We start from the raw sequence: 13123 nt of genomic DNA, 5'->3' as shown, positions 1-13123 counted from the left end.
AGCCGGCCTTCACATATTGTAGGAGGCACCTGAAGGGTGCAAAGGGCAGTGTTCAGCAATCCTCCCTAGCTGGAACACAGCATTCCTAGGGGGTACAGAGGAAGCAGCAGGCTTCTAAGGAGGAGCCGGCCTTCACATATTTTAGGAGGCCCCTGAAGCGTGCAATGTGCAGTGTTTGGCAGTCCTCCCTGGCTGGAACACAGCATTCCTTGGGGCACAGAGGAATTAGCTGGAGCCCAAGGAGGAGCCGGCCTTCACATATTGTAGGAGGCACCTGAAGAGTTCAAAGGGCAGTTTTCGGCAATCCTCCCTTGCTGGAACACAGCATTCCTTGGGGCACAGATGAAGAAGCAGGCTTCTAAGGAGGAGTCGGCCTTCACATATTGTAGGAGGCACTTGAAGAGTGCAAAGAGCAGTGTTTGGCAGTCCTCCCTGGCTGGAACACAGCATTCCTAGGGGGACAGAGGAAGTGGCAGGCTTCTAAGGAGGAGTCGGCCTTCACATATTGTAGGAGGCACTTGAAGCGTGCAAAGGGCAGCTGTTGGCAATCCTCCCTGGCTGGAACACAGCATTGCTTGGGGCACAGAGGAAGCAGCAGGTGCCCAAGGAGGAGCCGGTCTTCACATATTGTAGGAGGCACCTGAAGCGTGCAAAGGGCAGCTGTTGGCAATCCTCCCCGGCTGGAACACAGCATTCCTTTGGGCACAGAGGAAGCAGCAGGCTTCTAAGGAGGAGTTGGCCTTCACATTTGTAGAAGGCACCTGAAGCGTGCAATGGGCAGTATTTGGCAATCCTCCCTGGCTGGAACACAGCATTCCTTGGGGCACAGAGGAATTAGCTGGAGCCCAAGGAGGAGCCGGCCTTCACATATTGCAGGAGGCACCTGAAGAGTTCAAAGGGCAGTTTTCGGCAATCCTCCCTTGCTGGAACACAGCATTCCTTGGGGCACAGATGAAGAAGCAGGCTTCTAAGGAGGAGTTGGCCTTCACATATTGTAGGAGGCACTTGAAGAATGCAAAGAGCAGTGTTTGGCAGTCCTCCCTGGCTGGAAAACAGCATTCCTAGGGGGACAGAAGAAGTGGCAGGCTTCTAAGGAGGAGTCGGCCTTCACATATTGTAGGAGGCACCTGAAGTGTGCAAAGGCCAGTGTTTGGCAGTCCTCCCTGTCTGGAACACAGCATTCCTTGGGGCATAGAGGAAGCAGCATGCTTCTAATGTGGAGCCGGCCTTCATGTATTGTAGGAGGCACCTGCAGCGTGCAAAGGGCAGTTTTCGGCAGTCCTCCCTGGCTGGAACAGGGCATTCCTTGGGCACAGAGGAAGCAGCAGGTGCCCAAGGAGGAGCCGGCCTTCACATATTGTAGGAGGCACCTGAAGAGTTCAAAGGGCAGTGTTCGGCAATCCTCCCTTGCTGGAACACAGCATTCCTTGAGGCACAGATGAAGTAGCAGGCTACTAAGGAGGAGTCTACCTTCACATATTGTAGGAGGCACCTGAAGGGTGCAAAGAGCAGTGTTTGGCAGTCCTCCCTGGCTGGAACACAGCATTGCTTGGGGCACAGAGGAAGCAGCAGGTGACAAAGGAGGAGTCGGCCTTCACATATTGTAAGAGGCACCTGAATTGTGCAAAGGGCAGCTGTTGGCAATCCTCTCTGACTGGAATACAGCATTCCTTGGGGCACAGAAGAAGCAGCAAGCTTCTAAGGAGGAGCTGGCCTTCACATATTATAGGAGGCACCTGAATAGTGCAAAGGGCAGTGTTCGGAAATCCTCCCTGGCTGGAACACAGCATTTCTTGGGGCACAGAGGAAGCAGCAGGTGCCCAAGGAGGAGCCGGCCTTCACATATTGTATGAGGCACCTGAAGAGTTCAAAGGCAGTGTCTGGCAATCCTCCCTTGCTGAAACACAGCATTCCTTGGGGCACAGATGAAGCAGCAGGCTTCTAAGGAGGAGTCGGCCTTCACATATTGTAGGAGGCACCTGAAGGGTGCAAAGGGCAGTGTTTGGCAGTCCTCCCTGGCTGGAACACAGCATCCCTTAGGACACAGATGAAGCAACAGGCTTCTAAGGATGTGCTGGCCTTCACATATTGTAGGAGGCACCTGAAGCGTGCAAAGGGCAGTGTTCGGCAATCCTCCCTGGGCTGGAACACAGCATTCCTTGGGGCACAAAGGAATCAGCAGGCTTCTAAGTAGGAGTCGGCCTTCACATATTGTAGGAGGCACCATAAGTGTGCAAAGGACAGATGGAGGAAGTCCTCCCTGGCTGGAACACAGCATTCCTTGGGACACAGAGGAAGCAGCAGGCTTCTAAGGAGGAGCCGGCCTTCACATATTGTAGGAGGCACCTGAAGTGTGCAAAGGCCAGTGTTTGGCAGTCCTCCCTGTCTGGAACACAGCATTCCTTGGGGCACAGAGGAAGCAGCATGCTTCTAATGTGGAGCCGGCCTTCATGTATTGTAGGAGGCACCTGCAGCGTGCAAAGGGCAGTTTTCGGCAGTCCTCCCTGGCTGGAACAGGGCATTCCTTGGGCACAGAGGAAGCAGCAGGTGCCCAAGGAGGAGCCGGCCTTCACATATTGTAGGAGGCACCTGAAGAGTTCAAAGGGCAGTGTTCGGCAATCCTCCCTTGCTGGAACACAGCATTCCTTGAGGCACAGATGAAGTAGCAGGCTACTAAGGAGGAGTCTACCTTCACATATTGTAGGAGGCACCTGAAGGGTGCAAAGGGCAGTGTTTGGCAGTCCTCCCTGGCTGGAACACAGCATCCCTTGGGACACAGGTGAAGCTGCAGGCTTCTAAGGAGGAGCCAGCCTTCACATATTGTAGGAGGCACCTGAAGGGTGCAAACGGCAGTGTTCGGCAAGCCTCCCTGGCTGGAACACAGAATTCCTAAGGGGACAGAGGAAGTGGCAGCCTTCTAAGGAGGAGCCGGCCCTCACATATTGTAGGAGGCACCTGAAGCGTGCAATGGGCAGTGTTTGGCAGTCCTCCCTGGCTGGAACACAGCATTGCTTGGGGCACAGAGGAAGCAGCAGGTGCCAAAGGAGGAGTCGGCCTTCACATATTGTAAGAGGCACCTGAAGTGTGCAAAGGGTAGCTGTTGGCAATCCTCCCTGACTGGAACACAGCATTCGTTGGGGCACAGAAGAAGCAGCAAGCTTCTAAGGAGGAGCTGGCCTTCACATATTATAGGAGGCACCTGAATAGTGCAAAGGGCAGTGTTCGGAAATCCTCCCTGGCTGGAACACAGCATTTCTTGGGGCACAGAGGAAGCAGCAGGCTTCTAAGGAGAAGCCAGTCTTCACATATTGTAGGAGGCACCTGAAGTGTGCAATGGGCAGTGTTCGGCAGTCCTCCGTGACTGGAACACAGCGTTGCTTGGAGTATAGAGGAAGCAGCAGGTGCCCAAGGCGGAGCCGGCCTTCACATATTGTATGAGGCACCTGAAGAGTTCAAAGGCAGTGTTCGGCAATCCTCCCTTGCTGGAACACAGCATTCCTTGGGGCACAGATGTAGCAGCAGGCTTCTAAGGAGGAGTCGGCCTTCACATATTGTAGGAGGCACCTGAAGGGTGCAAAGGGCAGTGTTTGGCAGTCCTCCCCGGCTGGAACACAGCATCCCTTATGACACAGATGAAGCAACAGGCTTCTAAGGAGGTGCCGGCCTTCACATATTGTACGAGGCACCTGAAAGGTGCAAAGGGCAGTGTTCGGCAATCCTCCCTGGCTGGAACACAGCATTTCTAGGGGGACAGAGGAAGCAGCAGGCTTCTAAGGAAGAGCCAGCCTTCACATATTGTAGGAGGCACCTGAAGTGTGCAAAGGGCAGTGTTTGGCAATCCTCCCTGGGCTGGAACACAGCATTCCTTAGGGCACAAAGGAATCAGCAGGCTTCTAAGGAGGAGTCGGCCTTCACATATTGTAGGAGGCACCATAAGTGTGCAAAGGACAGATGGAGGCAGTCCTCCCTGGCTGGAACACAGCATTCCTTGGGACACAGAGGAAGCAGTAGGCTTCTAAGGAGGAGCCGGCCTTCACATATTGTAGGAGGCACCTGAAGAGTTCAAAGGCAGTGTTCGGCAATCCTCCCTTGCTGGAACACAGCATTCCTTGGGGCACAGATAAAGCAGAAAGGCTTCTAAGGAGGAGTCGGCCTTCACATATTGTAGGAGGCACCTGAAGGGTGCAAGGGGCAGTGTTTGGCAGTCCTCCCTGGCTGGAACACAGCATCCCTTGGACACAGATGAAGCAACAGGCTTCTAAGGAGGTGCCGGCCTTCACATATTGTAGGAGGCACCTGAAAGGTGCAAAGGGCAGTGTTCGGCAATCCTCCCTGGCTGGAACACAGCATTTCTAGGGGGACAGAGGAAGCAGCAGGCTTCTAAGGAAGAGCCAGCCTTCACATATTGTAGGAGGCACCTGAAGCGTGCAAAGGGCAGTGTTCGGCAATCCTCCCTGGGCTGGAACACAGCATTCCTTAGGGCACAAAGGAATCAGCAGGCTTTTAAGGAGGAGTCGGCCTTCACATATTGTAGGAGGCACCATAAGTGTGCAAAGGACAGATGGAGGCAGTCCTCCCTGGCTGGAACACAGCATTCCTTGGGACACAGAGGAAGCAGCAGGCTTCTAAGGAGGAGCCGGCCTTCACATATTGTAGGAGGCACCTGAAGAGTTCAAAGGCAGTGTTCGGCAATCCTCCCTTGCTGGAACACAGCATTCCTTGGGGCACAAAGGAATCAGCAGGCTTCTAAGGAGGAGTCGGCCTTCACATATTGTAGGAGGCACCTGAAGGGTGCAAAGGGCAGTGTTTGGCAGTCCTCCCTGGCTGGAACACAGCATCCCTTAGGACACAGATGAAGCAACAGGCTTCTAAGGAGGTGCCGGCCTTCACATATTGTAGGAGGCACCTGAAAGGTGCAAAGGGCAGTGTTCGGCAATCCTCCCTGGCTGGAACACAGCATTTCTAGGGGGACAGAGGAAGCAGCAAGCTTCTAAGGAGGAGCTGGCCTTCACATATTATAGGAGGCACCTGAATAGTGCAAAGGGCAGTGTTCGGAAATCCTCCCTGGCTGGAACACAGCATTTCTTGGGGCACAGAGGAAGCAGCAGGCTTCTAAGGAGGAGCCAGCCTTCACATATTGTAGGAGGCACCTGAAGCGTGCAATGGGCAGTGTTCGGTAGTCCTCCGTGACTTCAACACAGCGTTGCTTGGAGTATAGAGGAAGCAGCAGGTGCCCAAGGAGGAGCCGGCCTTCACATATTGTATGAGGCACCTGAAGAGTTCAAAGGCAGTGTCTGGCAATCCTCCCTTGCTGAAACACAGCATTCCTTGGGGCACAGATAAAGCAGCAGGCTTCTAAGGAGGAGTCGGCCTTCACATATTGTAGGAGGCACCTGAAGGGTGCAAGGGGCAGTGTTTGGCAGTCCTCCCTGGCTGGAACACAGCATCCCTTAGGACACAGATGAAGCAACAGGCTTCTAAGGAGGTGCCGGCCTTCACATATTGTAGGAGGCACCTGAAAGGTGCAAAGGGCAGTGTTCGGCAATCCTCCCTGGCTGGAACACAGCATTTCTAGGGAAACAGAGGAAGCAGCAGGCTTCTAAGGAAGAGCCAGCCTTCACATATTGTAGGAGGCACCTGAAGCGTGCAAAGGGCAGTGTTCGGCAATCCTCCCTGGGCTGAAACACAGCATTCCTTAGGGCACAAAGGAATCAGCAGGCTTTTAAGGAGGAGTCGGCCTTCACATATTGTAGGAGGCACCATAAGTGTGCAAAGGACAGATGGAGGCAGTCCTCCCTGGCTGGAACACAGCATTCCTTGGGACACAGAGGAAGCAGCAGGCTTCTAAGGAGGAGCCGGCCTTCACATATTGTAGGAGGCACCTGAAGAGTTCAAAGGCAGTGTTCGGCAATCCTCCCTTGCAGGAACACAGCATTCCTTGGGGCACAAAGGAATCAGCAGGCTTCTAAGGAGGAGTCGGCCTTCACATATTGTAGGAGGCACCTGAAGGGTGCAAAGGGCAGTGTTTGGCAGTCCTCCCTGGCTGGAGCACAGCATCCCTTAGGACACAGATGAAGCAACAGGCTTCTAAGGAGGTGCCGGCCTTCACATATTGTAGGAGGCACCTGAAAGGTGCAAAGGGCAGTGTTCGGCAATCCTCCCTGGCTGGAACACAGCATTTCTAGGGGGACAGAGGAAGCAGCAAGCTTCTAAGGAGGAGCTGGCCTTCACATATTATAGGAGGCACCTGAATAGTGCAAAGGGCAGTGTTCGGAAATCCTCCCTGGCTGGAACACAGCATTTCTTGGGGCACAGAGGAAGCAGCAGGCTTCTAAGGAGGAGCCAGCCTTCACATATTGTAGGAGGCACCTGAAGCGTGCAATGGGCAGTGTTCGGTAGTCCTCCGTGACTTCAACACAGCGTTGCTTGGAGTATAGAGGAAGCAGCAGGTGCCCAAGGAGGAGCCGGCCTTCACATATTGTATGAGGCACCTGAAGAGTTCAAAGGCAGTGTCTGGCAATCCTCCCTTGCTGAAACACAGCATTCCTTGGGGCACAGATGAAGCAGCAGGCTTCTAAGGAGGAGTCGGCCTTCACATATTGTAGGAGGCACCTGAAGGGTGCAAAGGGCAGTGTTTGGCAGTCCTCCCTGGCTGGAACACAGCATCCCTTAGGACACAGATGAAGCAACAGGCTTCTAAGGATGTGCTGGCCTTCACATATTGTAGGAGGCACCTGAAAGGTGCAAAGGGCAGTGTTCGGCAATCCTCCCTGGCTGGAACACAGCAATTCTAGGGGGACAGAGGAAGCAGCAGGCTTCTAAGGAAGAGCCAGCCTTCACATATTGTAGGAGGCACCTGAAGCGTGCAAAGGGCAGTGTTCGGCAATCCTCCCTGGGCTGGAACAGAGCATTCCTTGGGGCACAAAGGAATCAGCAGGCTTCTAAGTAGGAGTCGGCCTTCACATATTGTAGGAGGCACCATAAGTGTGCAAAGGACAGATGGAGGCAGTCCTCCCTGGCTGGAACACAGCATTCCTTGGGACACAGAGGAAGCACCAGGCTTCTAAGGAGGAGCCGGCCTTCACATATTGTAGGAGGCACCTGAAGTGTGCAAAGGCCAGTGTTTGGCAGTCCTCCCTGTCTGGAACACAGCATTCCTTGGGGCACAGAGGAAGCAGCATGCTTCTAATGTGGAGCCGGCCTTCATGTATTGTAGGAGGCACCTGCAGCGTGCAAAGGGCAGTTTTCGGCAGTCCTCCCTGGCTGGAACAGGGCATTCCTTGGGCACAGAGGAAGCAGCAGGTGCCCAAGGAGAAGCCGGCCTTCACATATTGTAGGAGACACCTGAAGAGTTCAAAGGGCAGTGTTCGGCAATCCTCCCTTGCTGGAACACAGCATTCCTTGAGGCACAGATGAAGTAGCAGGCTACTAAGGAGGAGTCTACCTTCACATATTGTAGGAGGCACCTGAAGGGTGCAAAGGGCAGTGTTTGGCAGTCCTCCCTGGCTGGAACACAGCATCCCTTGGGACACAGGTGAAGCTGCAGGCTTCTAAGGAGGAGCCAGCCTTCACATATTGTAGGAGGCACCTGAAGGGTGCAAACGGCAGTGTTCGGCAAGCCTCCCTGGCTGGAACACAGAATTCCTAAGGGGACAGAGGAAGTGACAGCCTTCTAAGGAGGAGCCGGCCCTCACATATTGTAGGAGGCACCTGAAGCGTGCAATGGGCAGTGTTTGGCAGTCCTCCCTGGCTGGAACACAGCATTGCTTGGGGCACAGAGGAAGCAGCAGGTGCCAAAGGAGGAGTCGGCCTTCACATATTGTAAGAGGCACCTGAAGTGTGCAAAGGGTAGCTGTTGGCAATCCTCCCTGACTGGAACACAGCATTCGTTGGGGCACAGAAGAAGCAGCAAGCTTCTAAGGAGGAGCTGGCCTTCACATATTATAGGAGGCACCTGAATAGTGCAAAGGGCAGTGTTCGGAAATCCTCCCTGGCTGGAACACAGCATTTCTTGGGGCACAGAGGAAGCAGCAGGCTTCTAAGGAGAAGCCAGTCTTCACATATTGTAGGAGGCACCTGAAGTGTGCAATGGGCAGTGTTCGACAGTCCTCCGTGACTGGAACACAGCGTTGCTTGGAGTATAGAGGAAGCAGCAGGTGCCCAAGGCGGAGCCGGCCTTCACATATTGTATGAGGCACCTGAAGAGTTCAAAGGCAGTGTTCGGCAATCCTCCCTTGCTGGAACACAGCATTCCTTGGGGCACAGATGTAGCAGCAGGCTTCTAAGGAGGAGTCGGCTTTCACATATTGTAGGAGGCACCTGAAGGGTGCAAAGGGCAGTGTTCGGCAGTCCTCCCCGGCTGGAACACAGCATCCCTTAGGACACAGATGAAGCAACAGGCTTCTAAGGAGGTGCCGGCCTTCACATATTGTACGAGGCACCTGAAAGGTGCAAAGGGCAGTGTTCGGCAATCCTCCCTGGCTGGAACACAGCATTTCTAGGGGGACAGAGGAAGCAGCAGGCTTCTAAGGAAGAGCCAGCCTTCACATATTGTAGGAGGCACCTGAAGTGTGCAAAGGGCAGTGTTTGGCAATCCTCCCTGGGCTGGAACACAGCATTCCTTAGGGCACAAAGGAATCAGCAGGCTTCTAAGGAGGAGTCGGCCTTCACATATTGTAGGAGGCACCATAAGTGTGCAAAGGACAGATGGAGGCAGTCCTCCCTGGCTGGAACACAGCATTCCTTGGGACACAGAGGAAGCAGCAGGCTTCTAAGGAGGAGCCGGCCTTCACATATTGTAGGAAGCACCTGAAGAGTTCAAAGGCAGTGTTCGGCAATCCTCCCTTGCTGGAACACAGCATTCCTTGGGGCACAGATGAAGCAGCAGGCTTCTAAGGAGGAGTCGGCCTTCACATATTGTAGGAGGCACCTGAAGGGTGCAAAGGGCAGTGTTCGGCAATCCTCCCTGGCTGGAACACAGCATTTCTAGGGGGACAGAGGAAGCAGCAGGCTTCTAAGGAGGTGCCGGCCTTCACATATTGTAGGAAGCACCTGAAAGGTGCAAAGGGCAGTGTTCGGCAATCCTCCCTGGCTGGAACACAGCATTTCTAGGGGGACAGAGGAAGCAGCAGGCTTCTAAGGAGGAGCCAGCCTTCACATATTGTAGGAGGCACCTGAAGCGTGCAAAGGGCAGTGTTCGGCAATCCTCCCTGGGCTGGAACACAGCATTCCTTGGGACACAGAGGAAGCAGCAGGCTTCTAAGGAGGAGCCGGCCTTCACATATTGTAGGAGGCACCAGAAGTGTGCAAAGGCCAGTGTTTGGCAGTTCTCCCTGGGCTGGAACACAGCATTTCTTGGGACACAAAGGAATCAGCAGGCTTCTAAGGAGGAGTCGGCCTTCACATATTGTAGGAGGCACCATAAGTGTGCCAAGGACAGATGGAGGCAGTCCTCCCTGGGTGGAACACAGCATTCCTTGGGACACAGAGGAAGCAGCAGGCTTCTAAGGAGGAGTCGGCCTTCACATATTGTAGGAGGCACCATAAGTGTGCCAAGGACAGATGGAGGCAGTCCTCCCTGGCTGGAACACAGCATTCCTTGGGACACAGAGGAAGCAGCAGGCTTCTAAGGAGGAGTCGGCCTTCACATATTGTAGGAGGCACCATAAGTGTGCCAAGGACAGATGGAGGCAGTCCTCCCTGGCTGGAACACAGCATTCCTTGGGATACAGAGTAAGCAGCATGCTTCTAATGTGGAGCCGGCCTTCATGTATTGTAGGAGGCACCTGAAGCGTGCAAAGGGCAGTGTTCGGCAATCCTCCCTGGGCTGGAACACAGCATTCCTTGGGACACAGAGGAAGCAGCAGGCTTCTAAGGAGGTGCCGGCCTTCACATATTGTAGGAAGCACCTGAAAGGTGCAAAGGGCAGTGTTCGGCAATCCTCCCTGGCTGGAACACAGCATTTCTAGGGGGACAGAGGAAGCAACAGGCTTCTAAGGAGGAGCCAGCCTTCACATATTGTAGGAGGCATCTGAAGCGTGCAAAGGGCAGTGTTCGGCAATCCTCCCTGGGCTGGAACACAGCATTCCTTGGGACACAGAGGAAGCAGCAGGCTTCTAAGGAGGAGCCGGCCTTCACATATTGTAGGAGGCACCAGAAGTCTGCAAAGGCCAGTGTTTGGCAGTTCTCCCTGGGCTGGAACACAGCATTTCTTGGGACACAAAGGAATCAGCAGGCTTCTAAGGAGGAGTCGGCCTTCACATATTGTAGGAGGCACCATAAGTGTGCCAAGGACAGATGGAGGCAGTCCTCCCTGGGTGGAACACAGCATTCCTTGGGACACAGAGGAAGCAGCAGGCTTCTAAGGAGGAGTCGGCCTTCACATATTGTAGGAGGCACCATAAGTGTGCCAAGGACAGATGGAGGCAGTCCTCCCTGGCTGGAACACAGCATTCCTTGGGACACAGAGGAAGCAGCAGGCTTCTAAGGAGGAGTCGGCCTTCACATATTGTAGGAGGCACCATAAGTGTGCCAAGGACAGATGGAGGCAGTCCTCCCTGGCTGGAACACAGCATTCCTTGGGATACAGAGTAAGCAGCATGCTTCTAATGTGGAGCCGGCCTTCATGTATTGTAGGAGGCACCTGCAGCGTGCAAAGGGCAGTTTTCGGCAGTCCTCCCTGGCTGGAACATAGCATTCCTTGGGCACAGAGGAAGCAGCAGGTGCCCAAGGAGGAGCCGGTCTTCACATATAGTAGGAGGCACCTCAAGCGTGCAAAGGGCAGTGTTTGGCAGTCCTCCCTGGCTGGAACACAGCATTCCTTGGGGTACAGAGGAAGCAGCAGGTGCCCAAGGAGGAGCCGGCCTTCAGATATGGTAGGAGGCACCCGAAGCGTGCAAAGGGCAGCTGTTGGCAATTTGTGGCTATGCTTTTGAGGAGGATAAACCAAGGCACACACTTTAACTGATGGATCCGTTCCAGAGAAGAGATTCAGGGTCTGGACACAGTCATGGGTGATTGGAGAAAGAGCCTGCAGCTGCAGGCGGATGAGGGCCACCTCTCCCCGTTACTGTACTGACATGCTAGTGGAAGACAGGGGACTGGCGGACCAAAGCCTTAGGACACCTGCGTCAGCCTGTCTTTATTCATTGAGTTAGGTTGAGCCGTGTCCAACCAGGAACCTGGAGATAGCAGGTGACAACATCGGAACCTGTGTGTCTTAAATCATTTGAAATAATCTAAGTATTCCAAGTACCTCCTCACTGCAAGAGAAGTCGGGTCTATGTGGACCCCATTTTCCCTGGGAATCACCACGATAATGTTACTGTGCATTTCGTTTCTGCTAAATGCATGGGCCTCATTACGACCCTGGCGGTAAGCGCCCGTCATTAACGCCATGGCGTAATGAGCGTTTACGCCGTGGGACGATGGCGTAAAGAGCGCCACATCACGACCCATCGCGCACGAGCATTACGCCATGGCGGTAATGCAAATAACGCCATGGCGGAAAAGGCCCCTACCGCCATCGCTAAGCGAGCAAGGTGCCCATCCGCCAGCGTAAGTAGCCACCACCGTAATTTACGGCCACCGTAATTTACGGCCAGCGTAATTTACGGCCACCGTAATTTACGGTGGCCGTAAAAGGCCAAACCGGAAATAGCGTCATCGCGCCGGAACGGGAAGCAGCCCGTCGGCCATCTTTAAAAACACAATCCATCGCCATCCTACCAAACAACACCAGACCCAACCCTGACACCTGTCCCGACAAAACACCCACCCACCCAAGTTCCCGAAAATGCCGAAATGCGTGAAAAAGGCCTGTGACCGCCAGCGCCAGGAGCGATTCAGCCGGGAGGAACTCTGCATGCTAGCAGAGACCCTGCAGGACAACGCAGGTGTTGTTTTCTCCCCTGAAATGAGCCGGACAGCAATTGGGAAGAAGAAGGCCATCTGGGCCCTGGTGGCTGAGCGCGTCAGCGCGGTGGGGACCGTACCCCGCACCCCACAGCAGTGCCGGAAACGCTGGGATGACCTGCGCATACGGGTCAGAGCCGTCATCTCGGCAAACCGCAACCTTTCCCAGGGAACCGGTGGAGGGTCAGAATCCCCCCTGAAACTCCAACCGTGGGAGGAGATCTGTGCTGCCACCATCGGCATGGAATCCATCGAAGGCGTTGGAGGGATGGAAAGGGGAGCCCCGACATCAGGCGATGAAGGTAGGTGCCTCATACAAGACATGCCATAGACACAGCAGTCCAATCATGTGTAGCACAAGGTTGCCCTAGAGTGTAAATGCAACACAAATCAATACTGCCCATAGCCACATGCGAGCACCACCCTGCATACACTGCTGGCACCCGCATACCTGCATCCACATGCCACACCAAAAGGAGACAACCTGCATGGCACTGCCTGAAATCTGCCTCATCCACTGGCCAAAATAATGTCAACCATTGTCATTCAAAAGTCCGTATACCCATCAATAACGCCCTCCCACCTTTGCTCCACCACAGGCACAGAATCACACCCAGAGGACCAGGAGACCCCTGCGCCGAAGAGGGCGAAGTCCACCAACAACCTCCCTGCACCCTCAACCTCAGCTGCAGTGAGGCAGAACCCACGACAAGCAGGTCCCACTGCAGGCATACCGGAGGTCCCACCGGCAAGCACCCCTGTTGGCAGCAGGCCAGCAGCTGCTGCTCCACCTCCACCGACATTGCCTGCCACAGAAGGCAGGGGGTCAGCGGCCAGCAGCAACATCGGGGAGACAGCTGCAACAGCTGCATGTTCTGACTCGGACATGGAGCAGGAGGTCAGAAACCCCACTGACCAACTACATTCCCCCTGTTTCTCAGACGCCAGCCCCCATGAGGGCGACACACAGGGGCACACTGAGGCAGAGGAGTGGCCTTCCACCCCATGCCCTGTCCACACTCCACAGGAGGGGACCAGCCCCTCCATCACTCCACCTGCACTGGCCATGGGCCAGCACGGCCAGCCGTCCCTCGAGGACATCACACAACGGCAGCATCAACTGTCCGCAATGCTGGATGAGCATGCAGCGGAATGTGTGGGGGCTAGGTTTAGCATTGAACAGGCCACGGAGACACTAAGGGCGGAAGTG

The sequence above is a fragment of the Ambystoma mexicanum genome, chromosome 2q, assembly GCF_040938575.1.
Source record: "Ambystoma mexicanum isolate Mex_15411 chromosome 2q, UKY_AmexF1_1, whole genome shotgun sequence".
Classification (NCBI taxonomy): Eukaryota; Metazoa; Chordata; class Amphibia; order Caudata; family Ambystomatidae; genus Ambystoma; species Ambystoma mexicanum.
The sequence above is the reverse complement of the archived record's forward strand: the minus strand, read 5'-3'. Positions refer to the sequence as shown.